Below are 13,391 nucleotides of genomic sequence, written 5' to 3' on the forward strand. Positions count from 1 at the left end.
ACCAGTAATGTGACAAATTGTGCCTCCTGGTATGATGGAGTGAGAAGAAACCAGTATCACTTCTGTGCTATTCCTAACAAGGATGAATAACCTGAATCTAATCAGAAGGAAACATCAGTAAACCCAAATTTGGGGAGATTTTACTAAATAATTGGCCTGTGCTCCTCAAATTGTCATAGGTCCTGGAGGCCAAGGAAAGACTGAGAAACTATTTCATATTGAAGAGATGTGACAACCAAATGCTATTCTGGGCCAGAAATTTTGGTTTTGGTTTTGGACAATTGACAAGTTTTGAATGGGACTGTAGATTAAAAGGTAGTGATGTATTAATTTCCTGGGTTTAATGGTTGTACTGTTATGATGAGAGTGTCCTTGCTTTATAGGAAGTACCTACTGAAATATTTAGAGGTTAAATCTTTTTTTTTTTTTTTTGCTTTCATCTGCAATGACGTCAATTTGGCATTATATTTTATGTCTTTAATTTAAAATTAAAACAAGTAATTTTATTAAAAACCAAAAACTAAATTGATTAAATTCAATTAAAACGAAAGAAATGAATCAGTGCTTAAGTACAATTTGGCAGATATGTTCAGTTGTTGGATCTGTGATGGGAACAAGTTACGAAAAGGATTTCAAATGAAAATTGGAGACTGGACTCCCAGCTTGGGGACCAGTCTTTTGACTTCGCTACGTTTTCGGGTAATTCTTAGATTCATAGTAGGAGGGGGTCCTCTTAATCTTGGTACCAAACAGGGGTGAAAGCATTGAAACATAGATTGTATCTTGTGTGGGAGAAAGCTACAAAATGAGGACCATAAACCCTACTTGTAAGGATTAAATTAGGTAAAGATATGTGAAAATGACCTAGTCCAGTTCCTAGTTCCCAGGCATATGAGAACCTCACTATTTTATAGATGATGGTAGATAGTTTATCTTTTTTTAAATTGAAGTATGGTTGATTTACAATGTTATGTTTCTGATAAGTAGCAAAATGATTCAGTTTTATATATTTATGTATATATGTATGCATATAAAATTTTCTTTTTCATATTATTTTCCATTATAATGGAATATTAAATACATACCTGTTAATCTCAAATATCCCTCTCTCCCTCCCTCCCTTCCCCTTTGGTAACCCAGGTTGGGAAATATGTTGTGGGCCGTAGAACTTCCACAACAGTGAAAACTTGTTTGGTATACTTTTTCTCCAGTTTGTGGGTTGTCTGGGACACACGCCACACCTCCCAGGTCTGCTGCACCCAGAGCCCCTGCCCTTGCGGCAGGCCACTGCTGACCTTCACCTCCGCAGGAGGCAAACACACAAAGGCAGGTCTGTCTCGTTCTCTGTGGGGTCCCTGGGTCCTGGTGCACACTAAGTTTTGTTTGAGCCCTCCGAGCATCTCTGGTGGGTATGGGGATTGATTCTAAACCTGATTTCACCCCTCCTACCATCTTGTTGGGGCTTATCCTTTGCCCTTGGCCATGGAGTATCTTTTTTGGTGGGATCCAGCATTCTCCTGTTGATGGTTGTTCAGTGGTTAGTTGTAATTTTGGAGTTCTCACAGGAGAAAATGAGTGCACGTCCTTCTACTCCGCCATCTCGTATGCCCTCTTGGAGGGTACAAACAAAGCCTTGTGCGTGCCAGGACCCAGGAGAAAGGAGCAGTGAGCCCACCAGAGACTGACCCAGACTTGCCCGTGAGTGGTGGGAGTCTCCGGCAGGGGCATGGGTTGACAGTGGCCTGCTGTGGGATCAGGGGCAGTGAACACAACAGTCCTGGCAGAAGTCCTTTGAAGGAGGTTGCCATTACCGCCATTACCCCTGGTTATTGAGGGCTAACTACCTGTCAGGCTGTTAGTAACTGAAAACAGCCAACTTTTCTGGTGCTTACTGTACTGATCATAGTGCTTAGAGTTCTGGTCTAAGTGTTTTACATAGGTTATATCATTTAATCCCCAAAGCCAACCCTTGAGGTTATTATGCTCATTTTATAGAGAAATGGTTGTCTGAGGAGGCCTCAACAAATAGCTGAGAAAAGAAGAGAAACTAAAGGCAAAAGAGAAAAGGAAAGATACACCCATCTGAATGCAGAGTTCCAAAGAATAGCAAGGAGAGATAAGAAAGCCTTCCTAAGTGATTGATGAAAAGAAATAGAGGAAAATAATAGAATGGGAAAGACTAGAGATCTCAAGAACAGTAGGGATACCAAGGGAATGTTTCATGCAAAGATGGGCATAATAAAGGACAGAAATGGATGGATCTAACAGAAGCAAAAGATATTAAGAAAAGGTGGCAAGAATACACAGAGGAACTATACAAAAAAGATCTTAAAGACCCAGATAACCACGATGGTCTGCTCACTCACCTAGAGCCAGACATCCTGGAGTGTGAAGTCAAGTGGGCCTTAGGAAGCATCACTACGAAGAAAGCTAGTGGAGGTGATGGAATTCCAGAAGAACTATTTCAAATCCTAAAAAATGATGCTGTGAAAGTGCTACACTCATTATGCCAGCAAATTTGGAAAACTCAGCAGTGGCCACGGGACTGGAAAAGGTCAGTTTTCATTCCAATCCCAAAGAAAGCCAATGCCAAAGAATATTCAAACTACTACACGAACTACTGCACTCATCTCACATGCTAGCAAAGTAATGCTCAAAATTCTCCAAGCTAGGCTTCAGTAGTATGTGAACTGAGAACTTCCAGATGTTTAAGCTGGTTTTAGAAAAGACAGAGGAGCCAGAGATCAAATTGCCAACATCTGTTGGATCATAAAGAAAGCAAGAGAATTCCAGAAAAATATCTGCTTCATTGACTGTTCTAAAGCCTTTGACTGGGTGGGTCACAGCAAACTGTGGAAAATTCTTAGAGATGGGAATACCAGATGACCTTCCCTGCCTTCTGTGAAACCTGTGTGCAAGTCAAGAAGCAACTGTTAGAACCGGACATGAAACAATGGACTGTTTCTAAATTGGGAAAGGTTGTATATTTTCATCTTGCTTATTTAACTTATATGCAGAGTACATCATGCAAAATGCCAGACTGGATGAAGCACAAGCTGGAGTCAAGATTGCAGGGAGAAATATCAGTAACCTCAGATATGCAGATGACACCACCCTTATGGCAGAAAAAGAAGAGGAACTAAAGAGCCTCTTGATGAAAGTTAAAGAGGTGAGTGAAAAAGCTGGTTTAAAACTCAACATTCAGAAAACTACAATCACGGCATCCAGCCCCATAACTTCATGGCAAGTAGATTGGGAAACAATGGAAACAGTGACAGACTTTATTTTCTTGGACTCCAAAATCACTGCAGATGGTGACTGCAGCCATGAAATTAAAAGACACTTGCTTCTTGGAAGAAAAGCTATGGCAAACCTAGACAGTGTATTATAAAGCAGAGACATTACTTTGCCAACAAATGGCTGTCTAGTGAAAGGTATGGTTTTTCCAGTAGTTATGTATGGATGTAAGAGGTGGACCATAAGGAAAGCTGAGCAACGAAGAACTCAGGCTTTTTTTTTTTTTTTTTAAGTTTTTAAAACTTTTATTTTATATACAAAGAGCTAGTATTATTTCTGCCTAAGGTTGATGTGCTGGATGAGCCATCTAAGGAAGTTCGGTTAGTCCAACTTAAGGAAGCCGATGTCCTTCACATACTGGCAGAAACACTGGCGGCACTGTTGAGGCCGTATTTCCGGTTCAGACCGTGCTGGTTTGAGCAGACCCGGCAAGAGCGAGAACCCTGGCCGAATTTTCTCGGATGGCTCCAGTAGAGCTGCTGGTGACCCATGTTGCTTTCTTGGCTGCTACGAGGTAAAAGGCAGAACTGATGCTTTTGAACTGTGGCGTTGGAGAAGACTCTTGAGAGTCCCTTAGACTGCAAGGAGATCCAATCAGTCCATTCTAGAGGAGATCAGTCCTGAATATTCATTGAAGGGACTGATGCTGAAGCTGAAGCTCCAATATTTTGGCCACCTGATTCGAAGAACTGACTCATTGGAAAAGACCCTGATGCTGGGAAAGATTGAAGGCGGGAGGAGATGGGGACGACAGATGATGAGATGGTTGAATGGCATCATCGATTTGATGGACATGAGTTTGAGCAAGCTCTGGGAGTTGGTGATGGACTGGGAAGCCTGGGGTGCTGCAGTCCATGGAGTCCCAAAGAGTCAGACATGACTGAGCAACTGAACTGAACTGAGTCAGGTGTGTCCTCAGGAGTGTGACTGCTGGATCTTATGACAACTCTGTCTCAGTTTTTAAGGAACCTCTGTACTATTCTCCACAGCAGCTGTACCAATTTACATTCCCACCAACAGTATAGGAATGTAAATTTTTGTTTTGCTTGTCCCTACATCCTCTCCAGCATTTGTTATTTGTAGACTTTTTGATGATGGCCATTCTGACTGGTTTGAGGTAGGACCTCATTGGGGTTTTGATTTGCATTTCTCTAATAATTAACAATGTTGAGCATCTTTTCAAATGCTTTTTGGCCATCTATATGTCTTTTTTTGAGAAATGTCTGTTTAGGTCTTCTGCCCATTTTTTGATTGGGTTGTGTGGTTTTTTGTTATTGAGTTGTATGAGCTGTTTGTGTATTTTGGAAATTAAACCCTTGTTGGTTGCATCATTTGCAAATATTTTCTCCCAGTCGGTATGTTGTCTATTCATCTTGTTTATAGTTTCTATTTTTTTTCTTATGTATCATAAAAACCAAAATCATGCAACATATTTTCAGGAGTCCTGGCTCAGGGGGAAGGAAACTTGGAGAGCCATTTGATCATTGGCAAGCCAGTTTACAAACCATTACAGATGTTCCTCCTGAAAAGAGTAAAACCTTTTAATCTTTTAGAAAGAAAAACAGGTTTTTTTCCCCTCTTGTTTCAAAAGGTAAGAAGATGGGTAGATCTTCACCTGCCTCAGGGAGGTATTTCTGGATTCATAAAGTGGAGAAACTGATTTTTTTTCCCTTGCCGGTTTTCATGATGTAGATTTCTGGGCACAAGGGATGTTGTGTGGGGCCTCTCTTTCCTTGACTCCTGCATGGTCCCAGGGAGAAGTCAGGCGTGTGCCCGAGAAGTTGGCTCTTCTCTTCCTGATCCACTTACCCTCCTGGTGTAAGCATTTCGGTGGTGCCCATCACTCTCCTTCAGGTCCTCCTGCTGTATCAGCTAGAGGAGGAGGCTGAAGGAGACCCATGGCCTTGAGTTTGAGGGTGGTGGTGGGCTACATGACCCCATTTGAGAAGGATGAGTCTGCTGGGTGAAAGGGACTCAGACAGTTCAGGCCCAGAAAAGACTGATGAATCTATTGTTCACACCGGGAAGAACAGCTGCCAAAACACAGAAGCCTTCTCATTAGTGAAGTGAAAGAAGTGCCCGAGGTGCTGGAACCTTGAAAGCAAAACTGCCTGTGCTTGCTTAGGTGTTGCTCAGAGACGTAGGTCAGCACTGTGCTCAGGCACACAGCCAGGTGGTGTGCAGAAAATGTGCCCCGAGAGTCAGAGTGGAACATGGAGCCACCGGAAACTGTATTCGGAGATGTCAACTGCTTGCTCACAGAACTCCCATGGGTGTTATAGAGACAGTTTTGGGGTGTACTCTAGCTCACTGGGGTCTGGCCATGTCTGACTTGGCTCACCTCACGAGTGACCATTCCAGGTTTAGGGGAGATATACTGGGGCATGGAGCCAGGCAGAGGGGAAGTGTGAGGCAGGTGATGGACAGGAGTCCTGCATGATGACTGATCTGTACTGGCAGATACAGATCTCAGTGGTAGGCCAGCTCGGAACAGCTGTCCAAAGAGGACTGCTTTCTACCGCTGCCATCCCCAAGGGTCTGTGAGAAAAAGCCTACTTGCAAAGAGCAGAGACCAGGCATGGTCACAGAGTTGGTGAACAAAGTCAGAATGTGGTCCTGCCCCCAGCAGGAAGGAGAGCTTACAGGTTTGGAGACAAGAAACAAGGTCTGTAGCAGATACCAGAGCATGATAAGCTGTGGGGAGGCCAGCAGGGGCCAGGGACTTCCATATGATAGCAATGAAAGAAGGGGGGAGGGTTGGGCGGATAGTCTGCTATTCTGCTTTCCAAATCTAAAATTCAATTTCCCCTGCATATTGAACTTCATAAAGAAGTGCGTGAGCTATAATTTCATATTGGCAAGAGAAGTGAGAAGAAAATTGAGGCCGGATGTTTTATGTGTTGTCTTCTATGTCCCTAAAGTTTTTCAGCTGAGTTGGAAATAAATTCTGTCCTATCCTAAAGGATATGATTTATACCAAGTCACTGAAGGTGCTCAGGCTGGAGACTCATGTTGCACTGTTGCTGAAGCAAAAACCGTTGTCTTTTCATAATGCTCTGTTTTGTCCACAAAATAGGAGCTGATAGTTGTAAAAAATGTTATGGCTGAGCTGTAGCTAACACTCCATGCTTAATTTTGAGAGGGGTGAATAGGGCTAGAAGAAAGAATTTGCTGTATAGTTAATATAAAACTGACTGTGGTCATTAATTTCAACCTCTTGGCCCCAAAACCTTTCACCAGAGCTGCTAACAGGTCGTATAAATCACTCTTATGAGCTCTATTTCCTTTCCCTTCCCCTCTTCCCTCAGGGGAGGGGGCTGGCATTGATGTGGAAGCATCGCTTGGCCCCGGGGACTTCTGAGTCAGCAGACCTGAGCTTCCGCTCAGACCAGAGCAGAGTACTGCATCCTGGCTTCCAGGGACGGAAGGCCGGGGAACGTGGGGCTGAAGGGCAAGCATGGGGCTTCAGAACTTCCTTTCAACTTACTTTGTGGCATGAAACCTCTTTTTTCTGAAACTTCTCCATTGGCCCTCGCTCAGTGAAGGGGAACCCCAAGAGTCTTCAAGTTCCTTGAGGATGGGGTGGGGGTGGTTTGAGGGAGGTGGCTGTGGGAAGTGGGAAACCCCTTCTTGGCCCATGGGAAACCTCGTGTCTGCTAAGATGCTCTAGAGCTGTTTGGTATTTTCACACTTGATGTGGTGGCATGTCTTGTTTTTAAAGATAACAGAATTTGAAAAAGGGCTTCAGAGATGTCTGAAGGCTTTTCTCAGAAACCTGTGTGAGGCAAATCTATGCTTGCTTTCAACTCTGACGCTTCCTTGCTAGATCATCCTAGTCAAGTTGCCAAAGTTCTCTGAGCCTCAGCATCCTCACTTGAAGATGGGAGGTCCCGATACCCGCCAGGCAGAGCAGAGTGGAGGTTTGTGAGCTGAGGCAGTGGTTGTAAAGCCCCAGCGTGGGCCTGGCACAGGCCTCCCGAGGGAGGGAGGGAGTGTTTGGCTGACCAGGCTGGAGGAGCCCCAGCAATCTGGGCCCTTGGCCCCTTGGCATGTTCCACTGTGTTCCTTTGTGCCAGCTATGCCCATAGTGAGCCAGCTGTCCTGCAGCTGGGCCCTGCATGGCAAAGCGGATGGAGAAGGAGCTCTGCAGGGTGGGTAAAAACCCTGCTGGGAGGGGACCCAAGTTCCCTGTTGGATGTGAGAACCACCCCAGCCTGTTCCACCCTCGGGCCCCCTCAGGGACACAGCTGGGTCTGTGCAACATGACGGCAGGCCTTCCATCAAGCATGGCCTGACACCCTCTAGCGAAAGAAGCTCGGTTGGTGTGGCTGGTGTGGCACTTGCAGACTCTCTCCTCCCCTCCCTGGTCAGGAGCCTCTTACCCTTGGAGGAAGTTTCCACCCCTTTCAGCTGCCCTTTGACCCCTGCAGGTCAGAGGTGCTGCTGAGCAGCAGTTAACAAGCTCCAGAGGATGATAAAGCAGGTGGCAAATTGCTGCAATCTTGCCAAGCAGACAGTGGGAAAGGGCCCTCTTCCAGAGCAGCTGCTTCCAGGTCCCCAGCTCATGATGCCCTGCGTAGCTCGGGCTTGTCATAATTTCCCTTCCTCCCCGGGCCCCTTCCCAGTTGGTGGAAAGCTTGGGCTGATGTTGTGAGGTGAAAGCCCTCTGATGGGTTATAAATCTTTATCTCTGGGAAAGCCCTGATGTACTTTCAGAGCTTTCAGAAAAGGAGAGAATGCACTTGCTTGGTTCATCTGCCCGGGAGAAGGCCTGTCTGCTGCCCAGGATGGGGGCCGGTGCTTACATAACTAAGCACATCTTATCTCTTCAGCATTTCCTGACCTCTGTTATTTTGTATGTGTTAAGATGTGTCTATTGTTTCTGGGGATAGGAGAAGGGAGGGGGAGGAAAGGAGGTTTTTTTTTTTTTTTTTAAATCCTTTGTTTGGGGCTGTCCTTAATTACTCACCCTGGGCTGTAATTCCATCCATGATCAGATGACATGCCTTGTGGCCGGCTTAATTGGAGGCTGATGCTGATCTGTCCCAAGCCAGTTTCCAGTGGGGAACATTGACTTGGGAACCTCCCAGCTGCTTGTAAGGCCGTGGACGTTGCCTTCTGCAGGCACTCGTGCCGAGGAATTGACCCTACTGTCCAGCCAGGCTGGCGCTCAGGGCCTCCGACACAGAAGCAGGGGTGGACCTCCTGAACCCCAAGAACAACAATCAGATCCTCCTCAGTGCCGGCCAGGGCCAGGGTGGTGCGGTAACGGGGGTTTGAAGGTCATGAAAGCACATTTTGAGCCAGCACTTGGGATCTTGTCTTTCTTTTTCCAGCTTGTTAGAACCAAGTGGTACCACTCTGTTAACCTGTAACTGGATCATGAGAGGGTAAGGAGAGCAGACCTGTTCCCTTGTGAAGATGGCACCCCACTGTTTACTTTATCCTCTGGACTTGAGGCTCAAGAGGAAGTGTCTTAGACCAGAAAGCCACCCAGGTTCTGAGCATCTTCCCCCAGCTTGAGTTGACATATTCAGTGGATCCTGTCTTGTGATCACATGTTCATCATGTGATCTGTTCCTTGTAGGCAGCAGTTCTTCCGTTTCCTGGAGTGGCCCAGGCCAGCTCGCCGGGGCTGTCATCCTCATGGACACTAGCGTTTAAAGCTCAAGCTGCTGAGCCATTGTTTACGGAGAGGCCTGGGCCACCAGCCTCAGGGAGCTGAACTCATCTGAGGAGGACGAGCAGCCACAAGTGTGTTCCTAGAACACGAGGTGCTCACACTGGCCCCTTCGTAACACACGAGCCAGGCCTCCTTATACCTGAGAACATGACCTAGGCACACACTGACACTTCAGTTTTTGTGATTTAAACAGATATTAAGTCTGAGGGACTGGTTGGAATGCCCCTCACCTAATTGGATGTCGCAGCAAACACGTTCCCAGGCATGCACAGGTTTGATTGGAACAGAGGATGCTAGGCATGGAGCAGACAGTGTTGGACTGCTGGTTGCTGTGTCTCTCACACCAGGCACTGAGTTTAGTCCGCTCCTGGATGCTGAGTCAGGTTCCCGCCCCCCTTTGAATTTAACACAGCTCAAGGTGTGTTTTTAGAGGAATGTAAAGATTTATTTGCAAGGAAGGTAAAGAATCTGCCTGTAATGCAGGAGACCCAGGTTCAAACCCTGGGTGGGGAAGATCCCCTGGAGAAGGAAAGGGCAACCCACTCAGTATTCTTGCCTGGGAAATCCCATGGACAGAGGAGCCTGGCGACCTACAGTCCATGGGGTCTCAAGAGTCAGATGTGACTCAGCAACTAAAAAGATTTGTTTAAATCCCTGCCTGATGTTAATATGAGAATACAGAGAGCCATTTTCCCATTCCCACAAGTTGACTACAAACTGTGGGCATCATAGAAATCTCTTTTCTTTCTTTGGCTACTACTTATTTATCTTCAGGTCTATATTTTCATGGGATAATATGCTAATCCTTCACGAGCAAATTGTGTGGGGTGTCTGGCAAGTCTTGTATATAACCTTCTGGTCCATTACACAGTGACTTCTGCTCCCTAAGATTTCATGGCTTGTGCTGGGAGTGGGGGGAGGAGGGCTAGTTAACATGAGTGCATCACTTAGGGAGTCAGAAAACCTGAGTTCTGAGATCAGCTTTGCCACTTAGCTGGACTGTGTGATCCCTGACAGGTCCTCCTTCTTTGGTCCTCAGTTTCTCCATCTGTACAATGGCCTCAGTTATTATTGGGTTTTCTTTTCAAATCTGTTATCCTCGATTTTTCTGTCCTCTACCTTTTTGCTGTCTTCTCATGGAATTCTGACATGGTGGACATTCAACCAGCCTTAGATGCTAGCCATTCTTTTGGGTTTTATAGATGACTAGTCCTTCTTTTGGAGAAGGCAATGGCACCCCACGTACTCTTGCCTGGAAAATCCCATGGACGGAGGAGCCTGGTGGGCTGCAGTCCATGGGGTTGCAAAGAGTCAGACACGACTGAGCGACTTCACTTTCACTTTTCACTTTCATGCATTGGAGAAGGAAATGGCAACCCACTCCAGTGTTCTTGCCTGGAGAATCCCAGGGACGGGGGAGCCTGGTGGGCTGCCGTCTGTGGGGTCGCACAGAGTTGGACACGACTGAAGCGACTTAGCAACAGCAGCAGCAGCAGCAGCAGTCCTTCTTCGGGGCTTCTCTGATAACTCAGTGGTAAAAAATCCACCTGCCAATTCAGGAGACATGGGTTCTCTCCCTGGGTCAGGAAGATCCCTTGGAAGAGGAAATGGCAATCCATGCCAGAGGAGCCTGATGGGCTATAGTCCATGGGGTCATAAAGAGTCGGACATAACTTAGCGACTGAACAACAGTCTTCCTTTTGCTCAGGCATCCTCCCCCATGTTTTATAGATTTCATCTTCTCTTTGCTTTGGGGGCAATTATCTCGTTCATTTATACCTTAAATTTCAGTGGTCCTGCTGCAGTCATTGCAGCTGTCCTCCAACCAGCATCTTCTCTGGGCCATCACTGGTTGCCACTTCCACGTATCACCCTAGTTTCATCCTCAGCACAACTTTCAACATTATGTGTAAAACCTTCTGGATGTAATTCCCATAGAGAGATGACTATATCAAATGCCAGAGAAACAGGGCCCTTTAAAAAAAATCAAATCTCATCCTAATGAATTCCAGCATTCCTGGTAAGCATCTTCCTCTTTTCAGCAGCGACATTTACAACTTGGCATCTGACTTCACAATTGCATAAAAGGACAACTGCCTGGACAGTGCCTACACGATAGAGCGGGCTGTGCTCAGGGGGCGGTCGGTCTCCTTGAATAGAAGGGCGTGTCCTCCTGCCTCGATCTGCAAGGTGACAACCAGGTCAGCCTTTCACATTGGTGTGAAGGGGTCACTTCATGCTGGCACTGCTGTCTCTTTCCTTCCTAATCAGGTGGAAGCCTTTACCTCATGTGGTGAAGGCTCTCTTTAAAGAAGTGTTCCCAATTTTAAGCAAACCCTTCCTGAAAGGCGCTTTACCAAGGAGGAGTTACAAAATATATCAAAGCATCTCACATTCACGTATCTTATGGCCGTATGTGATCTTTCCAAGTTCACTCCCAGTCATTCCTTGAAGGACTGGGAGTGTGCTCAGATTTATTGACAGGTGTATTAAAACAAGGCCAGGGCTCTGGCCAAGTGCAGGAACTGGGTCTCCTCAAGAGACATCTCATGTCCTTGAGCTCTGCCCTCTGCCCAGGGCCTGTCCGGACAGGCCAGGTAAGGAGGTGTTCCGGCTGCTTCAGGCAGATTAAGTGGGATTTATATGATCTTGAAAAACCAGAGAACACACACAGCACATGGTAGGCTTTCAAGGAAGAATGACTGACAGACTGAATGGCCCCTCTATCAGGAATTTCTTTACAGTGAACTACCTTTCTGTAGAGGACCTCCATGTAGTTCCCATTTGGCCAGGCTGTCACTCTGGTTTTTGTCTATCAAGGTCTTTGGCACCTCTGTGTGCTCCCAGCCTCTGTGCGGGTAGCACCGGTGCCAAAATCTGCCTCCCTGAACTCCTCTTTCCTCAGAGAAGAATCAGGCTCTACTGGGGAGAGAGTGCTGGGCTTTCAAGTCAAGCCAGCCTAGGTTCAGATCCCAGCTCTGACACTTGTTGGTTGAAGGACTTGAGCTATTGTTTTTAACTTTTAAAAGCGAAGACATCACTTTGCTGACAACATTCCGTATAGTCAAAGCTATGGTTTTTCCAGTAGTCATGTATGGATGTGAGAGTTGGACCATAAAGAAGGCTGAGTGCCGAAGAATTGATGCTTTCAAATTGTGGTGCTAGAGAAGATGCTTGAAGAGTCCCTTGGACAGCAAGGAGATCAAACCATTCAGTCCTAAAGGAAATCGACTCTGAACATTCATTGGAAGAACTGGTGCTGAAGCTGAAGCTCTAATACTTGAGCCACCTGATGTGAAGAGTCTACTCATTGGAAAAGACCCTGATGGTGGACAAGATTGAGGGCTGGAGAAGAAGGGAGCTGCAGAGGATGAGATGGTTGGATAGCATGACATGGTTGGATAGCATTGGTTGGACTCAATGGACATGAATTTGAGCAAACTCTGGGAGATAGTGAAGGACAGAGGAGCCTGCCATGCTGCAGTCCACAGGGTCACAAAGAGTCAGATACCACTTAGCGACTGAACTATAACAAGAAGCCTCTGGTCCTTCATCTAAACGTGGGAATAACTCCACTTTCATTGGGTGGTTTTGAGAACTAAAACTATTGCCTGTGTAATAATACTGGACACTCAGAAACCACTCAGAGAAAGTGTTCTTCTTTTGTGGCCATTGCTCATATTATTGGAAGTCTCCTAGGGCCATGAATGAGAGTTCCTCTTCTTTCACAGCCCTGAGGACGCCACGAAACTAGCACCAGATCCTTGAGGCCTCCCACCTCCCCCTCCCGTGATACTGTGCTTTCTCTGCTTGGGTGATGGTGCCCCCCTGCCCCTGTCTCATGAGGGCTCTGCTCTATCTTGTGAAAGAGCTGCCTGAGACCTTGGATGAGGGAACTCAGGGTGCAGGGGATGCACCAGTAGACAGGTTAGAAGTGGCTGGAGCGGGTGTGTGTGGCGGGGCCGCCCATCATGACGTCTTGATGGTTGCTACTCACGCCTGGACATTCTCTCCTGGGATACAGTGTCCTTCCTGAAGGTCACCATCAGCTTCCTCCCCTCTGTTGTCCAGGGCCACCTCTGAGAGCAGCAGGGGCCCTGAGACTCTGCCCTGTAGCCTCTCTTGTCCTGGTTTAGAGCAGCTTCTCAGGAGGCAGCCACGTCACCATAAGGGCTTCCAGCCCTCCAGGCTCCAGGCTCATCACCCTCCCCACAAGGGCTTCCTGCCCTCCAGGACCCTTCCCGACTTCTAGGTGGTGGCTATTGTGATTGCTGAGTTTAGTGCAGGATGCAACAGTTTTGCTCACATTTATGTGTGTGTGGGCAGTGCAAAGGAAAGCTGACCGTTGGGTCCACACTGGCCTGGGCCCATTCTCCTCCACCCCCTTCCTTCAGGGGCCCGAGAAGCAGCC

The 13,391-nt window shown here is 46.8% G+C and overlaps 1 protein-coding gene and 1 pseudogene across 1 annotated transcript in view; one reads left to right on the top strand and one right to left on the bottom strand.

The window, feature by feature from the left end:
* The window catches only part of XXYLT1 (xyloside xylosyltransferase 1), a 173,198-nt gene that overhangs the window by 84,968 nt on the left and 74,839 nt on the right, over positions 1-13,391 (top strand). The gene's annotated exons all lie outside the window — the stretch shown is intronic.
* LOC113890179 lies at positions 3,528-3,818 on the bottom strand (annotated as a pseudogene).

Source organism: Bos indicus x Bos taurus, chromosome 1 (assembly GCF_003369695.1).
Source record: "Bos indicus x Bos taurus breed Angus x Brahman F1 hybrid chromosome 1, Bos_hybrid_MaternalHap_v2.0, whole genome shotgun sequence".
NCBI lineage: Eukaryota > Metazoa > Chordata > Mammalia > Artiodactyla > Bovidae > Bos > Bos indicus x Bos taurus.